The sequence below is a fragment of the Gobio gobio genome (genome assembly GCF_949357685.1).
Source record: "Gobio gobio genome assembly, chromosome: 9".
Classification (NCBI taxonomy): Eukaryota; Metazoa; Chordata; class Actinopteri; order Cypriniformes; family Gobionidae; genus Gobio; species Gobio gobio.
The window spans coordinates 56,633,887-56,641,150 of record NC_137115.1 but is presented as its reverse complement, the minus strand read 5'-3'; the positions used below and the strand labels follow the sequence as shown (position 1 = coordinate 56,641,150).

The window sequence follows — 7,264 nt, the reverse complement described above, 5'->3', positions numbered from 1 at the left end:
CTGAACTGCTGAATCGACTCACTGATTCATAACGCTCTGAACTGCTGAATCGACTCACTGATTCATAACGCTCTGAACCGCTGAATCGACTCACTGATTCATAACGCTCTGAACTGCTGAATCAACACACTGATTCATAACGCTCTGAACCGCTGAATCGACTCACTGATTCATAACGCTCTGAACTGCTGAATCGACTCACTGATTCATAACGCTCTGAACCGCTGAATCGACTCACGGATTCAGAACGCTCTGAACTGCTGAATCGACTCACTGATTCATAACCCTCTGAACTGCTGAATCGACTCACTGATTCATAACGCTCTGGGCTGCGTTTCCCAAAAGCATCGTAAGCCTAAGTTGATCGTAAAAACGATCGTACGAGTGATCTTAATATTAAGGTCTGTTTCCCAAAAGCATCGTAACTTAAGTAGCACTTGAAAATGATCGTAGATCTACGAGTGCTCTGGAGTAATCGTAAAGCTCTAAGTGTATCGTAAGAGGACATAGTTATGAGGTCACCTACAGGACAACCGGCAGATTACATCTTTAACTTTATTCAAGTGCATTGTGATAATACTATAAGGTTTTGATTGTACTTTATTGTACACTTTTTTATTATTTATTTTATTTTAATATTCTCATTATAATCAATGTTGATAAAAAAAACAGTTCTGCTGCTTAATATTTTTGTGGAAACTGACTTTATGATCACTGGATTTTATGATTAATTTTTTTTTTATGAGGGCAGGTAACAAACAAAAAAAATTATAAATACACATCTGAATTAAATGAGGATATTTATTTCGTCTTTTTGAAAGGTATCTTTTCTTGTTTTTGTTTTTTTTGTTCAGCCTTTTGTCAGTGCCTCAGCCTGTAGGTAGTTGCTTTATATAGACGTGTTTTGATTGCTAATCCACATCAGATGACAATTATTAGGTGAAACGTTCAGAGGAAACGATTTCATATAAGGTTATATTTCAGAACTTCACAAATGGACAGCGACTCTTAAGTAGCACTTAGAGCGCGTTCTCGCGCGTTCATGTTAAGTACATTTTTGGGAAACGCACGTGGAATTCCTGCGAGTGATCGTAACTTCGCTCGTAGAACATGCTCTTTAGAGCTAAAATACATCGTTATTGGGAAACCCAGCCCTGAACCGCTGAATCAACTCACTGATTCATAACGCTCTGAACTACTGAATCGACTCACTGATTCATAACGCTCTGAACCGCTGAATCGACTCACTGATTCATAACGCTCTGAACCGCTGAATCGACTCACTGATTCATAACGCTCTGAACTGCTGAATCGACTAACTGATTCATAATGCTCTGAACCGCTGAATCAACTCACTGATTCATAACGCTCTGAACCGCTGAATCGACTCACTGATTCATAACGCTCTGAACCGCTGAATCGACTCACTGATTCATAACGTTTCGAAGCTTCATGAGGCCGTGTTTTGAAATCGTCATCACTATATAAGTCGTTATTTAGGGTTTTTTTGCGCACAGAAACTATTCTCGTCTTCATAAAGTTATTGTAGAGCCGCTGTAGTGAGATGGACTTTGTAACTTTAGTCTTTAGTGTCTTTTAAGGGTCTTGAGAGTGTAAAGTTGAGCCAATGGAGGCCTTTCAGAGCATCAGATTTACACTAAAATATCTTCATTTGTGTCTGAAGATGAACGGAGGTCTGACGGGTGTCCAACCACATGAGGCTCAGTCATTAATGACACAATTTACATTTTTGGGTGAACTAACCCTTTAACATGTTTTAACACATTGTTAGCATTAATTAGCATGTTTTAGCATTTTTTGACATGTTTGTTATGTCCCATAATGTTCAAATGTAGCAGAATCACGTCTGCGTCTGACGATCTTCCTGTACAGTTTTAAAGTGAGGGGAAATACGAGGCTTTGCAAATGATTGTGAGCTTTTAGATCAGCCGTTTTACGGGCGATCGTTTGGGAAATGAAAACATGAATTAACATTTTGATAACATGAATTAACATTTTGCTAACATGTTTTAACACATTGTTAGCATTAATTAGCATGTTATTATGATTTAACATGTTTCGAGCAGGTTTTAGCATTTGTTAACATGTTTTTACACATTTATAGCATGAATTAATTTGTTAGCATTATTTAACATCTCGCTAGCATTTTGTTATCATGAATTAACATGACGTTAACATGTTTTACACATTGTTAGCATTAATTAGCATCTTAGCATGATTTAACATGTTTCGAGCATGTTTTAACATTTGTTAATATGTTTTTACACATTTATAGCATTAATTATCATGTTTGCTAGCATGATTTAACATCTTGCTAGCATTTTGTTATCATGAATTAACATGACGTTAACATGTTTTAACACATTGTTAGCATTAATTAGCATGTTGACATGATTTAACATGTTTCAGGCATGTTTTGACATTTGTTAACATGTTTAAACACATTTATCGCATGCATTATCATGTTTGCTAGCATGATTTAACATCTTGCTAACATTTTGTTATGAATTAACATGAGGTAACATGTTTTAACACACTGTTAGCATTAATTAGCATCTTAGCATGATTTAACATGTTTCGAGCATGTTTTAGCATTTGTTAACATGTTTTTACACATTTATAGCATTAATTAATTTGCTAGCATGATTTAACATCTCACTAGCATTTTGTTATCATGAATTAACATGACGTTTACATGTTTTAACACATTGTTAGCATTAATTAACATGTTAGCATGATTTAACATGTTTTGATCATGTTTTAGAATTTGTTAACATGTTTTTACACATTTATAGCATGAATTAACATGTTTGCTAACATGATTTAACATCTTGTTATCATTAATTAACATGACGTTAACATGTTTTAACACATTGTTAGCATTAATTAGCATGTTTTAGCATTTGTTGACATGTTTGTTATGTCCCATAATGTTCAAATGTAGCAGAATCACGTCTGCGTCTAACGATCTTCCTGTACAGCTTTAAAGTGAGGGGAAATACGAGACTTTGCAAATGATTGTGAGCTTTTAGATCAGCCGTTTTACGAGCGATCGTTTGGGAAATTAAAACATGAATTAACATTTTGATAACATGAATTAAAATATTATTTTACATGTTTTGAGCATGTTTTAACATTTGTTAACATGTTTTTACACATTTATAGCATGAATTAACATTTTGCTAGCATGATTTAACATCTTGCTAGCATTTTGCTATCATGAATTAACATGATGTTAACATGTTTTAACACATTGTTAGCATTAATTAGCATGTTATCATGATTTAACATGTTTAGAGCAGGTTTTAGCATTTGTTAACATGTTTTTACACATTTAAAGCACGAATTAACATGTTTGGTAGCATAATTTAACATCTTGCTAGCATTTTGTTATCATGAATTAACATGACGTTAACATGTTTTAACACATTGTTAGCATTAATTAGCATGTTAACGTGATTTAACATGTTTCGAGCAGGTTTTAGCATTTGTTAACATGTTTTTACACATTTATAGAATGAATTAATTTGCTAGCATTATTTAACATCTTGCTAGCATTTTGTTATCATGAATTAACATGACATTAACATGTTTTAACACATTGTTAGCATTAATTAGCATGTTTACGTGATTTAACATGTTTCGAGCAGGTTTTAGCATTTGTTAACATGTTTTTACACATTTATAGCATGAATTAACATGTTTGCTAACATGATTTAACATCTTGCTAGCATTTTGTTATCATGAATTAACATGACGTTAACATGTTTTAACACATTGTTTGCATTAATTAGCATGTTAACATTATTTAACATGTTTCGAGCATGTTTTAGCATTTGTTAACATGTTTTTACACATTTATAGCATGAATTAACATGTTTGCTAGCATGATTTAACATCTTGCTTGCATTTTGTTATCATGAATTAACATGACATTAGCATGTTTTAACACATTGTTAGCATTAATTAGCATATTTACGTGATTTAACATGTTTCGAGCAGGTTTTAGCATTTGTTAACATGTTTTTACACATTTATAGCATGAATTAACATGTTTGCTAGCATGATTTAACATCTTGCTAACATTTTGTTATGAATTAACATGAGGTAACATGTTTTAACACATTGTTAGCATTAATTAGCATGTTATCATGATTTAACATGTTTTAACATGATTTAACATATTTCGAGCAGGTTTTAGCATTTGTTAACATGTTTTTACACATTTATAGAATGAATTAATTTGCTAGCATTATTTAACATCTTGCTAGCATTTTGTTATCATGAATTAACATGACATTAACATGTTTTAACACATTGTTAGCATTAATTAGCATGTTTACGTGATTTAACATGTTTCGAGCAGGTTTTAGCATTTGTTAACATGTTTTTACACATTTATAGCATGAATTAACATGTTTGCTAACATGATTTAACATCTTGCTAGCATTTTGTTATCATGAATTAACATGACGTTAACATGTTTTAACACATTGTTTGCATTAATTAGCATGTTAACATTATTTAACATGTTTCGAGCAGGTTTTAGCATTTGTTAACATGTTTTTACACATTTATAGAATGAATTAATTTGCTAGCATTATTTAACATCTTGCTAGCATTTTGTTATCATGAATTAACATGACATTAACATATTTTAACACATTGTTAGCATTAATTAGCATGTTTACGTGATTTAACATGTTTCGAGCAGGTTTTAACATTTGTTAACATGTTTTTACACATTTATAGCATGAATTAACATGTTTGCTAACATGATTTAACATCTTGCTAGCATTTTGTTATCATGAATTAACATGAGGTTAACATGTTTTAACACATTGTTAGCATTAATTAGCATGTTTTAGCATTTGTTGACATGTTTGTTATGTCCCATAATGTTCAAATGTAGCAGAATCACGTCTGCGTCTGACGGTCTTCCATTACAGTTTTAAGGTGAGGGGAAATACGAGACTTTGCAAACGACCGTGAGCTTTTAGATCAGCCGTTTTACGAGCGATCGTTTGGGAAATGAAAGAGCAAACGTTCTCGGCCGTGTGCAGCGTCTCCCTCGGGGCTCTGAGCGCTGGGAACGTTTGATGTGCCGAGAGCCGCGGAGGCCAGGTGTGTAAAACTGTAAATTTGCCTCCTAAATACAAACAGGAAAAGTGAACGAGTGCTTGACCTTGCAGTAAATGGCCCTCTGTTTAACTTCCTCAATTGTGGGCCGCCTCGTTAGATTTATTACCCTCGGCTCGTAGATTCACTATCAGCCTTTGAGTTCAACTCAAGCTTTGATGTTTGTCTGTAAGACACCAACAAATGACAGACGAGACCCTTCAGATCACATATGAGAAACGCAGGATCTTGAGAAGGTCACGACGTGCGATTCTCTATAAATGTTGCGCGGTGGGCGTCGATGCAACAGCAGTTTCTCAGGATTCTTCCTGCATACCTCAGAGAGAGAGAGAGAGAGAGAGAGAGAGAGAGAGAGAGAGAGAGAGAGAGAGAGAGAGAGAGAGAGAGAGAGAGAGAGAGAGAGAGAGAGAGAGAGAGAGAGAGAGAGAGAGCGGCCGCGCTCGCATTTACGGCTCCCTCTCACGTCCACCGGAGGTCTGGCCAGCAAACGTACCTCCCTCTCCCTCTCTCTCTCTCTCTCTCTCTCGTTCTCTCGCTCCAGCATCCCAGTGACAGCTGAGTGGCTGAGGCGTAATTGCAGAGAAGTGAGGTCAGCAGGAGGCTTTTATCAGAGATTGCACAGCGTTCGGCAACACGAGAAGATGCACAGCGCAGACGGGCGTCCCCAAAACTCCCTCTCTCAGTGCGTCACATTGGAAGTTTCTCTGGAATCGGCGGGACTGAAGCGCAAATCCTGGTGGCACAAGTAAGTCGCTTTTAAAGACAGCATTATTAACTTTTTAAATCAATATATTCTGTCGTAAGTTAGTTTGGCAGAAGCTAGACAGAGTGAGACCGTGACGGAAATACTGTATTTCAAGTAACAAAAGAGCAATATTTGAGACATTTAAAGTCGTGATATTTAAAGGGATGACAGACATTTAACGAAAGGTTAGATATATGTTGAGATTTAAATTAGCAATACAGCAATATTGAGAAATATTAAGTAGAAATACAGGGATATTGAGACATTTTTATAGAGATATTGAGATGTTTCAAGTAATGATAGATACAACACAGACACATTTAAAGTATCAGTAGAGCAACACTGAAACATTAAACGTAACGATAGAGCAACATTGAAACATTTAGAGTAGCAATAGAGCAACATTGAAACGTTTAGAGTAGCGATAGAGCAACATTGAAACGTTTAGAGTAGCGATAGAGCAACATTGAAACGTTTAGAGTAGCGATAGAGCAACATTGAATCGTTTAGAGTAGTAATAGATCAACATTGAAACATTTAAAGTAGTAATAGAGCAACATTGAAATGTTTAGAGTAACGATAGAGCAACATTGAAATGTTTAGAGTAGCAATAGAACAACATTGCAACGTTTAGAGTAACGATAGAGCAACATTGAAACGTTTAGAGTAACGATAGAGCAACATTGAAACATTTAAAGTAGTAATAGAGCAACATTGAAACGTTTAGAGTAACGATAGAGCAACATTGAAACATTTAGAGTAGCAATAGAGCAACATTGAAACCTTTAGAGTAACGATAGAGCAACATTGAAACATTTAGAGTAGCAATAGAGCAACATTGAAACCTTTAGAGTAACGATAGAGTAACATTGAAACGTTTAGAGTAGCAATAGAGCAACATTGAAACATTTAGAGTAACAATAGAGCAACATTGAAACGTTTAGAGTAACAATAGAGCAACATTGAAGCGTTTAGAGTAACGATAGAGCAACATTGAAAACTTTAGAGTAACAATAGAGCAACATTGAAATGTTTAGAGTAGCAATAGAGCAACATTGAAACTGATAGAGAAGCAATAGAGCAACATTGAAACATTTAAAGTAGCAATAGAGCAACATTGAAACCTTTAGAGTAGCAATAGAGCAACATTGAAATGTTTAGAGTAGCAATAGAGCAACATTGAAACTGATAGAGAAGCAATAGAGCAACATTGAAACGTTTAGAGTAACAATAGAGCAACATTGAAACGTTTAGAGTAGAAATAGAGCAACATTAAAATGTTTAGAGTAGCAATAGATCAACATTGAAACATATAGAGTAACAATAGAGCAACATTGAAACGTTTAGAGTAGCAATAGA

At 34.8% G+C, this 7,264-nt stretch overlaps 1 protein-coding gene across 2 annotated transcripts in view; it reads left to right on the top strand.

The window, feature by feature from the left end:
- Window positions 1–5,765: 5,765 nt before the first annotated feature.
- The window catches only part of fgf7 (fibroblast growth factor 7), a 52,082-nt gene continuing 50,583 nt past the window's right edge, over window positions 5,766–7,264 (top strand). For both annotated transcript variants that reach the window (XM_079825218.1, XM_079825219.1), the window contains exon 1: window positions 5,766–5,905. The gene's annotated coding sequence lies outside the window, so the exon portion shown is untranslated. The remainder of the gene's footprint in view (window positions 5,906–7,264) is intronic.